Raw genomic sequence first — 14,310 nt, forward strand, 5'->3', positions numbered from 1 at the left:
TATTATTATACTTTAAGTTCTAGGGTACATGTACATAAGGTGCAGGTTTGTTACATATGTATACTTGTGCCATGTTGCTGTGCTGCACCCATCAACTCGTCAGCACCCATCAACTCATCATTTACATCAGGTATAACTCCCAATGCAATCCCTCCCCCCTCCTCCCTCCCCATGATAGGCCCCGGTGTGTGATGTTCCCCTTCCCGAGTCCAAGTGATCTCATTGTTCAGTTCCCACCTATGAGTGAGAACATGCGGTGTTTGGTTTTCTGTTCTTGTGATAGTTTGCTAAGAATGATGGTTTCCAGCTGCATCCATGTCCCTACAAAGGACACAAACTCATCCTTTTTGATGGCTGCATAGTATTCCATGGTGTATATGTACCACATTTTCTTAATCCAGTCTGTCGCTGATGGACATTTGGGTTGATTTCAAGTCTTTGCTATTGTGAATAGTGCTGCAATAAACATACGTGTGCATGTGTCTTTATAGCAGCATGATTTATAATCCATTGGGTATATACCCAGTAACGGGATGGCTGGGTCATATGGTACATCTAGTTCTAGATCCTTGAGGAATCGCCATACTGTTTTCCATAATGGTTGAACTAGTTTACAATCCCACCAACAGTGTAAAAGTGTTCCTATTTCTCCACATCCTCTCCAGCACCTGTTGTTTCCTGACTTTTGAATGATTGCCATTCTAACTGGTGTGAGATGGTATCTCATTGTGGTTTTGATTTGCATTTCTCTGATGGCCAGTGATGATGAGCATTTTTTCATGTGTCTGTTGGCTGTATGAATGTCTTCTTTTGAGAAATGTCTGTTCATATCCTTTGCCCACTTTTTGATGGGGTTGTTTGTTTTTTTCTTGTAAATTTGTTTGAGTTCTTTGTAGGTTCTGGATATTAGCCCTTTGTCAGATGAGTAGATTGCAAAAATTTTCTCCCATTCTGTAGGTTGCCTGTTCACTCTGATGGTAGTTTGTTTTGCTGTGCAGAAGCTCTTTAGTTTAATGAGATCCCATTTGTCAATTTTGGCTTTTGCTGCCGTTGCTTTTGGTGTTTTAGACATGAAGTCTTTGCCCATGCCTATGTCCTGAATGGTACTACCTAGGTTTTCCTCTAGGGTTTTTATGGTATTAGGTCTCACATTTAAGTCTCTAATCCATCTTGAATTAATTTTCGTATAAGGAGTAAGGAAAGGATCCAGTTTCAGCTTTCTACTTATGGCTAGCCAATTTTCCCAACACCATTTATTAAACAGGGAATCCTTTCCCCATTTCTTGTTTCTCTCAGGTTTGTCAAAGATCAGATGGCTGTAGATGTGTGGTATTATTTCTGAGGACTCTGTTCTGTTCCATTGGTCTATATCTCTGTTTTGGTACCAGTACCATGCTGTTTTGGTTACTGTAGCCTTGTAGTATACTTTGAAGTCAGGTAGCGTGATGTCTCCAGCTTTGTTCTTTTGACTTAGGATTGTCTTGGAGATGCGGGCTCTTTTTTGGTTCCATATGAACTTTAAAGCAGTTTTTTCCAATTCTGTGAAGAAACTCATTGGTAGCTTGATGGGGATGGCATTGAATCTATAAATAACCTTGGGCAGTATGGCCATTTTCACGATATTGATTCTTCCTATCCATGAGCATGGTATGTTCTTCCATTTGTTTGTGTCCTCTTTTATTTCACTGAGCAGTGGTTTGTAGTTCTCCTTGAAGAGGTCCTTTACATCCCTTGTAAGTTGGATTCCTAGGTATTTTATTCTCTTTGAAGCAATTGTGATTGGAAGTTCATTCATGATTTGGCTCTCTGTTTGTCTGTTACTGGTGTATAAGAATGCTTGTGATTTTTGCACATTAATTTTGTATCCTGATACTTTGCTGAAGTTGCTTATCAGCTTAAGGAGATTTTGGGCTGAGACAATGGGATTTTCTAAATATACAATCATGTCATCTGCAAACAGGGACAATTTGACTTCTTTTCCTAACTGAATACCCTTGATTTCTTTCTCTTGCCTGATTGCCCTAGCCAGAACTTCCAACACAATGTTGAATAGGAGTGGTGAGAGAGGGCATCCCTGTCTTGTGCCAGTTTTCAAAGGGAATTTTTCCAGTTTTTGCCCATTCAGTATGATATTGGCTGTGGGTTTGTCATAAATAGCTCTTATTATTTTGAGGTACGTTCCATCAATACCGAATTTATTGAGCGTTTTTAGCATGAAGGGCTGTTGAATTTTGTCAAAAGCCTTTTCTGCATCTATTGAGATAATCATGTGGTTCTTGTCTTTGGTTCTGTTTATATGCTGGATTATGTTTATTGATTTGCGAATGTTGAACCAGCCTTGCATCCCAGGAATGAAGCCCACTTGATCATGGTGGATAAGCTTTTTGATGTGCTGCTGAATCCGGTTTGCCAGTATTTTATTGAGGATTTTTGCATCGATGTTCATCAGGGATATTGGTCTAAAATTCTCTTTTTTTGTTGTGTCTCTGCCAGGCTTTGGTATCAGGATGATATTGGCCTCATAAAACGAGTTAGGGAGGATTCCCTCTTTTTCTATTGATTGGAATAGTTTCAGAAGGAATGGTACCAACTCCTCCTTGTACTTCTGGTAGAATTCAGCTGTGAATCCATCTGGTCCGGGACTTTTTTTGGTTGGTAGGCTATTAATTATTGCCTCAATTTCAGAGCCTGCTATTGGTCTATTCAGGGATTCAACTTCTTCCTGGTTTAGTCTTGGAAGAGTGTAAGTGTCCAGGAAATTATCCATTTCTTCTAGATTTTCTAGTTTATTTGCGTAGAGGTGTTTATAGTATTCTCTGATGGTAGTTTGTATTTCTGTGGGGTCGGTGGTGATATCCCCTTTATCATTTTTAATTGCGTCGATTTGATTCTTCTCTCTTCTTTTCTTTATTAGTCTTGCTAGCGGTCTGTCAACTTTGTTGATCTTTTCAAACAACCAACTCCTGGATTCATTGTTTTTTTGGAGGGTTTTTTGTGTCTCTATCTCCTTCAGTTCTGCTCTGATCTTAGTTATTTCTTGCCTTCTGCTAGGTTTTGAATGTGTTTGCTCTTGCTTCTCTAGTTCTTTTAATTGTGATGTTAGAGTGTCAATTTTAGATCTTTCCAGCTTTCTCTTGTGGGCATTTAGTGCTATAAATTTCCCTCTACACACTGCTTTAAATGTGTCCCAGAGATTCTGGTATGTTGTATCTTTGTTCTCATTGGTTTCAAAGAACATCTTTATTTCTGCCTTCATTTCGTTATGTCCCCAGTAGTCATTCAGGTGCAGGTTGTTCAGTTTCCATGTAGTTGAGCGGTTTTGATTGAGTTTCTTAGTCCTGAGTTCTAGTTTGATTGCACTGTGGTCTGAGAGACAGTTTGTTACAATTTCTGTTCTTGTACATTTGCTGAGGAGTGCTTTACTTCCAATTATGTGGTCAATTTTGGAATAAGTGCGATGTGCTGAGAAGAATGTATATTCTGTTGATTTGGGGTGGAGAGTTCTATAGATGTCTATTAGGTCTGCTTGCTGCAGAGATGAGTTCAATTCCTGGATATCCTTGTTAACTTTCTGTCTCGTTGATCTGTCTAATGTTGACAGTGGAGTGTTGAAGTCTCCCATTATTATTGTATGGGAGTCTAAGTCTCTTTGTAAGTCTCTAAGGACTTGCTTTATGAATCTGGGTGCTCCTGTATTGGGTGCATATATATTTAGGATAGTTAGCTCTTCCTGTTGAATTGATCCTTTTACCATTATGTAATGGCCTTCTTTGTCTCTTTTGATCTTTGATGGTTTAAAGTCTGTTTTATCAGAGACTAGTATTGCAACCCCTGCTTTTTTTTGTTCTCCATTTGCTTGGTAAATCTTCCTCCATCCCTTTATTTTCAGCCTATGTATGTCTCTGTGTGTGAGATGGGTCTCCTGAATACAGCAGACTGATGGGTCTTGACTCTTTATCCAATTTGCCAGTCTGTGTCTTTTAATTGGAACATTTAGTCCATTTACATTTAAGGTTAATATTGTTATGTGTGAACTTGATCCTGCCATTATGATATTAACTGGTTATTTTGCTCGCTAGTTGATGCAGTTTCTTCTTAGCTTCGATGGTCTTTACATTTTGGCATGTTTTTGCAATGGCTGGTACCGGTTGTTCCTTTCCATGTTTAGTGCTTCCTTCCGGGTCTCTTGTAAGGCAGGCCTGGTGGTGACAACATCTCTAAGCATTTGCTTATCTGTAAAGGATTTTATTTCTCCTTCACTGATGAAACTTAGTTTGGCTGGATATGAAATTCTGGGTTTAAAATTCTTTTCTTTAAGAATGTTGAATATTGGCCCCCACTCTTTTCTGGCTTGGAGAGTTTCTGCCGAGAGATCTGCTGTTAGTCTGATGGGCTTCCCTTTGTGGGTAACCCGACCTTTCTCTCTGGCTGCCCTTAAGATTTTTTCCTTCATTTCAACTTTGGTGAATCTGGCAATTATGTGTCTTGGAGTTGCTCTTCTCGAGGAGTATCTTTGTGGCGTTCTCTGTATTTCCTGAATTTGAATGTTGGCCTGCCCTACTAGGTTGGGGAAGTTCTCCTGGATGATATCCTGAAGAGTGTTTTCCAAGTTGGTTCCATTTTCCCCCTCACTTTCAGGCACCCCAATCAGACGTAGATTTGGTCTTTTTACATAATCCCATACTTCTTGCAGGCTTTGTTCATTTCTTTTTCTTCTTTTTTCTTTTGGTTTCTCTTCTCCCTTCATTTCATTCATTTGATCCTCAATCGCTGATACTCTTTCTTCCAGTTGATCAAGTCGGTTACTGAAGCTTGTGCATTTGTCACGTATTTCTCGTGTCATGGTTTTCATCTCTTTCATTTCGTTTATGACCTTCTCTGCATTAATTACTCTAGCCATCAATTCTTCCACTTTTTTTTCAAGATTTTTAGTTTCTTTGCGCTGGGTACGTAATTCCTCCTTTAGCTCTGAGAAGTTTGATGGACTGAAGCCTTCTTCTCTCATCTCGTCAAAGTCATTCTCCGTGAAGCTTTGATCCGTTGCTGGCGATGAGCTGCGCTCCTTTGCCGGGGGAGATGCGCTCTTATTTTTTGAATTTCCAGCTTTTCTGCCCTGCTTTTTCCCCATCTTTGTGGTTTTATCTGCCTCTGGTGTTTGATGATGATGGTGATGTACTGATGGGGTTTTGGTGTAGGTGTCCTTCCTGTTTGATAGTTTTCCTTCTAACAGTCAGGACCCTCAGCTGTAGGTCTGTTGGAGATTGCTTGAGGTCCACTCCAGACCCTGTTTGCCTGGGTATCAGCAGCAGAGGCTGCAGAAGATAGAATATTGCTGAACAGCGAGTGTACCTGTCTGATTCTTGCTTTGGAGGCTTCCTCTCAGGGGTGTACTCCACCCTGTGAGGTGTGGGGTGTCAGACTGCCCCTAGTGGGGGATGTCTCCCAGTTAGGCTACTCAGGGGTCAGGGACCCACTTAAGCAGGCAGTCTGTCCCTTCTCAGATCTCAACCTCCGTGTTGGGAGATCCACTGCTCTCTTCAAAGCTGTCAGACAGAGTCGTTTGCGTCTGCAGAGGTTTCTGCTGCTTTTGGCTTTTGTTGTTGTTTACTGTGCCCTGTCCCCAGAGGTGGAGTCTACAGAGACAGGCAGGTTTCCTTGAGCTGCTGTGAGCTCCACCAGTTTCAGCTTCCCAATGGCTTTGTTTACCCACTTAAGCCTCAGCAATGGCGGGCGCCCCTCCCCCAGCCTCGCTGCTGCCTTTTCGAGAGATCGCAGACTGCTGTGCTAGCAATGAGGGAGGCTCCGTGGGCGTGGGACCCTCCCGGCCAGGTGTGGGATGTAATCTCCTGGTGTGCCTGTTTGCTTAAAGCGCAGTATTGGGGTGGGAGTTACCCGATTTTCCAGGTGTTGTGTGCCTCAGTTCCCCTGGCTAGGAAAAGGGATTCCCTTTCCCCTTGCACTTCCCAGGTGAGGCAATGCCTCACCCTGCTTTAGCTCTCGCTGGTCGGGCTCAGCAGCTGACCAGCATCGATTGTCCGGCACTCCCTAGTGAGATTAACCCAGTACCTCAGTTGAAAATGCAGAAATCATTGGTCTTCTGTGTCGCTCGCGCTGGGAGTTGGAGACTGGAGCTGTTCCTATTTGGCCATCTTGCTCCGCCCCCCGACTCCCCACATTCTTAACGACAATTGCTACCCACCAAATTTTCTATTTTAAGCCATCCTTCTTGGTATTTTGGGTGGTGTCTCAATCTAAGAGTTTATCTTTTATCAATTCTAGAAAAAAATTTACCATTATATTTTGAAATATATTATCTTCACATTTCCTGTTATTTTTTGTTTCTGGAAAACCTATTTGACTTAATTTGGTGACTTTTCTTCTGTCTTCCATGTTCTTTTTTTCTCATTTTTTTTCTGTATAATAACCTCTCTAGTCTACTCTCTACATGAATTTTCCTCAAATCCATGCTCTAACTATTTCTTATCAACTGTGCCTATCTTTTGTTTAATCTGTCCATTGAGGGCTTTTTTCCCCATATCAGGTGATTACTGTTTTCACTTCTGTAATTTTATTTGGTTATTTCAAATATCCTCTGGTTCTTTTTTCTTTTGTTCTTCTATTTACGTTTTATCTTCTTTAGTTGTTGGTATTAATACATTTATAGTAGTTTGAAACAACAAATTGACAATGTTTTTTAGTTTTTGGGGTTCATGTTCCTATATTTGTTGTAACTTATGGCTCTCTTATAGACGTTTCTTTCTTTGTGTTATTTGTGATGTTTGACAGGCAGTTTGCCATTGTTGGGGCATATTTTCCACTGGTCTTCCAGTTCCATCAGTCATGTAGGGGTCCTTCTGGAGAATAGAGGATTATCTTTTGCCTCTGCTAAGATACTTTAGGTTTTTCATCATGGTGCAAATATGTTTATGTTAATTTCATGGCTTAGATTCCCACACCTGGTAGGTATTGTAAATTCAGACAGTGCCTTCAGGCCTGGCATAGGCTAAAGTTTGTTATTCCTCCTGGGTCACTATTCTCATAGGACTCCAGGTGGACAGCGACTCTCTTTGCTCCTTTCCAATTCCACATTATACCTTCTACTTTATAAAATGAATGAACTTAGATAGATGGTGCTTCCTTAGGACTGGTGAGTAAAATATTCTACTTCCCATTTCACAATGAGAATGATCTTTGATGGTACATAACTGTATGTGAGAAACTCAGTTCCTGTTTCCATGGTCTGACGCATGGAAGGGCAGTCAAAATCACATTCCAGATCTCTAAATCCATTATCCAGTTAAATATTCCTTGAGTCAGAACAGTAATGATTCTGACTTTGAGTACTCTCTGTGAAAGAATAACAAAACACTCAAAGATTTCTTTAGCCATGAAATAGATAAATAAAATTGAATTGAGAGTTGTTATGTTGCATTAAAATTGAACTGAATGTGAATATGAACCTGGAACCCAATTAGGTAGTGACTTATAATAACACAAGTGCTATAAATATGAAATCAATTTTTAAAAGTATCAAAAGAAGTATTTGTGAAAAAAATATCTTGGTCTGAGCTATGTTCTTTGAAAATATTATTTTAAATAATTCTTAAAACCTCTCTTATTTAGCAAGATTTTTTATCTCTACTTCATAAGTGAGTAAATTAAGATAAAGAATATTTTCAAAAGTCAGATGACTGATAAATTTTTAGACTATGAAGCCACTGGGATTAATCATTACACCTATAGGTCACAAACTTCAGTGTGCATATAATTATCTGGAAGTATGTTTAAAATGCATATTTTCAGGGATCCAGAGCAGAGATTCTGATTCTGAGTTTTCACGAAAGAGCCTAAAATATGCATTATTCAAAAATGTCTAATAAGCTTGACAAGTGTATAAAATTTAGAAACAGTACAGTACACTAAGATTAAATATGACTCTGATAGCAAAATCAAATAAAGGTAAAGACATAAGACAAACTATACATTAATCTCACAAAACAAAACAGTTGCCCAAACAGTAGCCTTCCCTTATCTGCTGGAGATACGTTCCAAGACCCATAGTATGTGCCTGAAATTGAGGATAGTAGCTAACTCTATATACACTATACTTTCTTCTGTATATACATACTTATTATAATGTTTAATTTATAAATTAGGCACAGTAAGAGATGAAAAACTAACAATAAAATAGGACAATTATAACAATATATTGTAGTAAAAGTTTTGTGAATGTGGTATCTCTCTTTTTTCTCTCTTAAAATATTTTATTGTACTACTGTACTCAGTCTTCTTCCTGTGATGATGTGAGATGATTAAATGCCTATGTGATGAAATATGAGGTAAATGACATGGACATTGTGACTTAATACTGCACTACTATTGGCCTTCTGACGATACCTCAGAATGATGATCATCGGCTTCTGGTGACCCTGGATGACAGAGCCATAATTATGTTTATGGATGGTTAGATGTCAAGAGCAGGCGATGATGATGACTAATGAGTGGGTGGCATATACAGCACGGATGCACTGGACAAAGCAATAATTCACATCCCAGGTGAGACGAAGCAGTGTGACGTGAGATTTCATCACACTATGCAGAATGGTTTGCAGTTTCAAACTGATGAATTGTTTATTTCTGGAATTTCCCATTTAGTATTGTTAGACTGCAGTTTACTGCAGGTAACTGAAACCAAGGAAGACAAAACTATGGATAAAGGGGAACTACTGCACATAAGATATCTATTAAGGTCAAGTACAGTTAATTCTAGAAATACATTATTTACAAGGAGTCAGTCTCTCTATTTTTTTTTTTTTTTTTTTGAGATGGAGTCTCGCTCTGTTGTCCAGGCTGGAGTGCAGTGGCCAGATCTCAGCTCACTGCAAGCTCCACCCCCGGGTTCACGCCATTCTCCTGGCTCAGCCTCCCGAGTAGCTGGGACTACAGGTGCCCACCACCTCGCCCGGCTAGTTTTTTGTATTTTTTAGTAGAGATGGGGTTTCACCGTGTTAGCCAGGATGGTCTCGATCTCCTGACCTCGTGATCCGCCTGTCTCGGCCTCCCAAAGTGCTGGGATTACAGGCTTGAGCCACCATGCCCGGCCCAGTCTCTCTATTTCTAGCCTCTGTCCCAATAACAGTCATTTTGGAGTGGTGGAGTAGCACAATACTGAAAATCTTTTTGTTGATCTGATGTCATTTTTGCCATGGAACTAAACAGAAGAGACTAGCCCAAGACTTTCTCAAAAATAGATCATTTACCAAAAGATTTTTAACTATAAAATTAGAATAATTTTCACACAACCACAGCCTATTTTTCTCCATAAGCATGGAAAAATGAGATAAATTTTTATCCTCTGTTGTCCAGAGGCCTTGTCTTATTCTATGTTGGCTTTATGCCTTGAAAAGCAAAACACACAGTTCTGTATATGATCTACTTTGTCACTTTGTCATCCCACTTCTCTGTTTTTCCATTTATTTTAATGAACTGTTTTTACTTTCATAACATTGAACACAATTTATTAATAATGGGCATTTATTAGTTGATGACCACCTTTTTTTTTTTTTTTTTTTTTTTTTTTTGAGATGTAGTCTTGCTCTGTCACCCAGGCTAGAGTACAGTAGTGTGATCTCGGCTCACTGCAACCTCTACCTCCTGGGTTCAAGTGATTCTCCTGCCTCAGCCTCCCTAGTAGCTGAGATTACAGGAGCCCACCACTGCGCTAGGCTAATTTTTGTATTGTATTTTTAGTAGAGACGGGGTTTCACCATGTTGGACAGGCTGGTCTCAAACTCCTGACCTCATGCTCCACCTTCCTTGGTCTCCCAAAGGGCTGTGATTACAGGTATGAGCCACCATGCCCAACCAGATGACCACCTCTTCTTCTAACTGTAGTGGTTTTGTTTTCCTTGACATTTCTAAGACCTAACGGAGTGAATGGTGCAAAGAATAGGGCACTAGATATTTTCAAAGAATGAGTCAGAGGATGAATTCTGGCCACACAAAAACAACAGGTAATTTTTCTGGTTTTTCAAAGGTACAATATTATAGAAATCAAGGTAGAGGGTCAATGAAGAGCAATGTGTCTGAAAATTTCAGTCTGAGTTCATTTCTAATCCCTTTATTTTAATATGAGGATGCAATAATACAACATCAATAAAATGAAAGTTTAAATGGGTTTGAAAAATTATAACTTGTTGGTGAAACACTTGAGGAATTTCCATTAAAATTAAGAGTAAGAAAAGATACCCACTATTACCTGTATTACGTATTTTTCTTGAAGTTATGCCCCATAAAATATGATAGGGAAACTAAAAAGTTTAAAGGGAGACAAAATCTTTCAGTATTTCTAGTTGCTTTAATCATCTATGTAGAAAACCATTAGGCTAAATTTAAAATGTACTTCAAGTCATAAGTACTGGGTGTTGTGGTAGGTTGAATAATGATCCCAAAGATGCCCAGGTACTAATCCCTAGAACCTATTATTGTTACCTTATATGACAAAAGAGATTTTGCATATAAGATTAAATTAGAATTATTAAAATGAGGAGATTATCCTGGATTATCTACATGGGCACGAAATGTGATCCTAAATGTTCTTATAAAAGGGAGACAGAAGGAGAATTTACTATAGAAGATGATGTGATGACGGGAGCAGGAAGACAGAGACAGAGATTTTAAAATGCTATCTCGCTGACTTTGAAGACAGAGGAAGTGGCCATATGAGACCAGCAATGCAAAAAATGCAGCTCAAGAACCCGGAAAAGGCTACGAAAGGGATTTTGCCCTGGAGCCTTCAGAGGGGCCATGGCACTTGACGCCAGTTGTGATGGTTAATATTGAGTGTCAACTTGATTGGGTCAAAGGATGCAAAGTATTGTTCCTGGGTGTGTCTGTGGGGTTGTCGCCAAAAGAGATTAACATTTGAGTCAGTGAACTGGGAGACACAGACCCACCCTCAACCTGGGTTGGCACCACCTAACTAGCTGCCAGCGTGACTAGAATAAAAGCAGGCAGGAGAATGTGGAAAGACTAGAGAGGCTTAGCCATCTGGACTACATCTTTCTCCTGTGCTGGATGCTTCCTGCCCTTGAATATTGAACTCCAAGTTCTTCATCTTTGGGACTCTTGGACCTTCGTCCACAGACTGCAGGCTGCACTGTCGGCTTCCCTACCTTTGAGGTTTTGGGACTCGGACTGCTTCCTTGCTCCTCAGCTTGCAGATGTCCTATTGTGGGACTTCACTGTGTGTTTGTGTGAGTCAATGCTCCTTAATAAACTCCTTTTCATATATACATCTATCCTGTTAGTCCTGTCCCTCTAGAGAACCTTGATTAATACACCAGTGAAAAACCATTTTGGACTGTGACCTCCATGACCATAAGAATAAATTTGGTTTAAGTTATTATGTTTCTGGTAATTTGTTACAACAGCAATAGAAAATTAATATGGGGGAGAAGAGGCCCCTTTTGTAAAATCTGCAGAGAATATCCCATAGTTTGGAATAAACTTTATCAGGTATTAGCTGTAAAAAGTTTTTAAAACCTTATGGAGGAATATAAAATGAGATGTACTCAGAAGTATAATAGTGTTATGTTTTTCAGTTCATTTAAAGCATTTATTTTATTTCAATCAATGCTTTATATAACTTTTTTGTTTCGGAATTTCAAAACATATCCCATATTTCATATAATGGGTAAATCTGGGAGAATAGGTTAAGAAAATAATTAAAAGAGAAGAATAAATGGGAGACAAGAGGGAGAACTTAAAATATGACTTACAATGCCAAATATGAAAATGTCTTGGAAGATAAAATAATCTTTAAAAAAAACCACCCTGAATTCTTACAGTGCTGTGTTGAAGGAAAAATATCTTTTTCAATGGAACCAGATTTTGATAGGCCAGCAATGACCTCATGTATGTAAGTAAACATTTAAAACCAGATTTTGATAGGCAAGCAACGACCTCATGTATATATAAACTAAAATGTTTATTAGCATCTGCTAAGTGTGACATTTCAAATAAAGGAGAAATTATGAATTATTCAATAAATCATGCTGGGACAATTAGTTATTTCTGTGGAGAAATAATATACTCTCTGCCAAAATAAATTCCAGAAATACTAAAAAATGAAATCTAAAAATGAAACAAGTAAAAAGAAAACCTTTCTGTAAATAAATTCAAAGGCAGAAATCATATTAAGAATATTGATATATTTGCCTACCAACAGTTAAAAATATTTATGTCTCACTAACCAGGCAAAAATAAACAAAAAAGGAATAAAGTAAGCTTTAAAAGCTATTTGAAAATGTGATAAAAATAGTTATTAATTTTATATAGGAAGAATTTTCATATATGAATAATCAACAGATTGAATACTCCAATAAAAATGGATAAAAAACCAGCAGATCATTCAGTAAAAACTACAGATGGCCATTAAACTTTAGAGAAAAAAATCAATCTCACCTATAATAAAAACACAAATGTAAACAATGAGACTCTATTTTGCCTTCCTAATTGACAAAGATAGGGGAGGGTGGGGAGTAATACCCACTATAGTAATCACTATTTTTAATATAATGACCATATATTAGCATTATGATAAGAACACAGTGCATAAAACCAATATTGAAAACAAAATTGACGTCTTTGCTCTCCTTTCTTGGCTGGGTTATTCATTCATTTATTTGGGTAATACATGTTGGGCAATATCTTCCTTCCAAGCAATGTGCAGTGCTGACTCACTGTCAAACCATTTTGAGTGGTTGCATGTGTGTGGCTGGAGGATTGAGGGTGAGGAGTGAAAGACAGACCAAGTCTTATTTACAGCCCAGTGCGATAAGCATTGGGAGTTGTATAGAGAACACGATCGGTGGTTGCAGAGAAGCCCTGTCACAGTGGGGCCAGGAAACAGTGGGAGGAGGAGCTTGAGCTAAGGGTGAGAACTTCAACAGGCAAAAAGGAGATGACCAGTTAAGAGTGTGGGGAGGAGAAGGGCTTTCTAAGGGCGGGGGCGGGGGAGCAGGAAAACAGGGAGGTAGGGGGAACCGGCCTAATGAGGGAACTAAAATAGTTTCTCTTGGCTGAAGTACAGATGACCAGGCAGTATGTCTGAGTGCTGATCACGGTGAATTTGCCTGGGGTTTTCATGGTATTCTTGTTTGCCAAATTTAGGAGATGGGACTTTGTTCTGCAACTCTTGACGTTTCTCTGAAAGTTTTCTGCAGAGTGGTGGTAAGATCTTGAAATATAAGGACATGAGCGAGACTGAATGAATGCTGGGTCGATTTCATCTACAAGGAAGAGATAAAAACATTCAAAAAACAGACTTTTTTTTCAGATAGGTATCTTTCAGTTTAACAATGAATTATTTACTAAACAGGAATCACTGAGTTCTCACTGACCCCACTGGCCCGTGAGTAGGAATCCCGAGGGGTTGCAACACAGTCCCTGCCTGGGTGAACTTAGGTCTAGAGAGGGAGGAAAGTGAGCAAACAGGCAGGTTGCAGTAGAGGTTGGTATGCAATATAACAGATGTCCCTGGATAAGGAAGAGGCATCAGGCAAGGCTTCCTGCAGGTGGTGACTCAGTTAATACACATTCTTTGATCTAACGATTCCACCTGTAAAATAACCAATTTGAAGGTAGAGAACACACAAGGAAAAGAACCACACTAATCCATTATATGATCTCATTACAGCCGTAGATCCTAAATTTCTTTGAAATTGAGATGGTGGTGACCTTTTCTCCAGCTTCAGGTGCCTTGATGTCTTAGGGCTTCAGCAACCCGAGCCCAGGTAAGACTGCCTTAACATTTTAAATTTTATAGAGCAATTCAGTTGTTTTGTACTGTTTCTTCCAATATCTCATTAGAAATAATTCTAGCTTTGATTACCATCCAAGGTACATTTTAAATAATGACTGTAATTCCCCTCTCCTATTCCTACATAAACAGACTGAAAAAAGAAAAGAGGGAAGGAATTGTGGATGGAAAGAGAAAGAGGAAGGGAAGAGAAAAGAGAGAGCAAGAGGTAAGAAAATGGAAGAAGGAGGGCCAGAGGGCCACAGCTCTCCTGGAAACAGCTGAGATTTTTACTTCCTGTTTTCTCTCCAGGTGTTTGTGGAATTACCATGATTTGACCGCTGAATGGGACCTCAGCCCTGGAGCTTGCCAGAGCCAGGAAATTAAAATAAGAGGAATGACCAATGACCCATATAACTCTCTGGCGTGATGCAATTCTTCCTGACCATTGTGCTAACTCCTTTTAAACATCATTTTAATTCCTCTTAGTAGGAGCAAAATGTTTTGAT

General features: G+C 39.2%; 1 long non-coding RNA gene across 1 annotated transcript; it reads left to right on the forward strand.

The window, feature by feature from the left end:
• Nucleotides 1-8,414: 8,414 nt before the first annotated feature.
• On the forward strand, nt 8,415-14,025 carry LOC126962310 (uncharacterized). The gene is made up of 3 exons (XR_007728641.1): nt 8,415-8,556; nt 13,700-13,796; nt 13,955-14,025. It is a non-coding gene; the product is annotated as an uncharacterized LOC126962310 (long non-coding RNA).
• Nucleotides 14,026-14,310: the final 285 nt, after the last annotated feature.

The sequence above is a fragment of the Macaca thibetana genome, chromosome 9, assembly GCF_024542745.1.
Source record: "Macaca thibetana thibetana isolate TM-01 chromosome 9, ASM2454274v1, whole genome shotgun sequence".
In the NCBI taxonomy this organism is placed as follows: Eukaryota; Metazoa; Chordata; class Mammalia; order Primates; family Cercopithecidae; genus Macaca; species Macaca thibetana.